We start from the raw sequence: 477 nt of genomic DNA on the forward strand, positions 1-477 counted from the left end.
CGCCCATCTTTTTTTACAGTCTATGGACTGTACACATACCGGCAGCGCGCAGCTCCTGCCACCACTTAATTACATTATATTTGTCCCATATTGTCATTAATATACATACTGACTTCAACTTGGACCACTAAATAAATAGACTGCTATTGTTATGCAAGTATGAGGGTTAGATTATTTAGTGAACAGGTCATTTCACGAGTGATAAACAAAGTGATAGAAAATATTTATTTTCATGCATTTTAAATGTTTAAAAATGTGGAAACCACTCATTGTATCACACCACACCATCTCCTGACTGCATTATTATTTGTAAAATAGGGGCTTTATGGAGTGTGTATAGCCTACTTGGTTATAAGTAAAACAGTTAATATTTCATTAATTTAGGGAAATGAACAAGTGTCTTAGCCCTCAAGGGACTATTTGGCCAACCAGATTATTCCTGCTTGAAAAGCAAAATGTTATTGATAGTGTAAAAAA

The 477-nt window shown here is 34.4% G+C and overlaps 1 protein-coding gene across 1 annotated transcript in view; it reads right to left on the minus strand.

The window, feature by feature from the left end:
* LOC107672813 (semaphorin-4A-like) overlaps positions 1 to 477 on the minus strand; it is a 51,860-nt gene that overhangs the window by 8,254 nt on the left and 43,129 nt on the right. The window lies entirely within an intron of this gene.

This window comes from Sinocyclocheilus anshuiensis, unplaced genomic scaffold (assembly GCF_001515605.1).
Source record: "Sinocyclocheilus anshuiensis isolate Anshui unplaced genomic scaffold, SAMN03320099.WGS_v1.1 scaffold132, whole genome shotgun sequence".
Lineage (NCBI taxonomy): Eukaryota > Metazoa > Chordata > Actinopteri > Cypriniformes > Cyprinidae > Sinocyclocheilus > Sinocyclocheilus anshuiensis.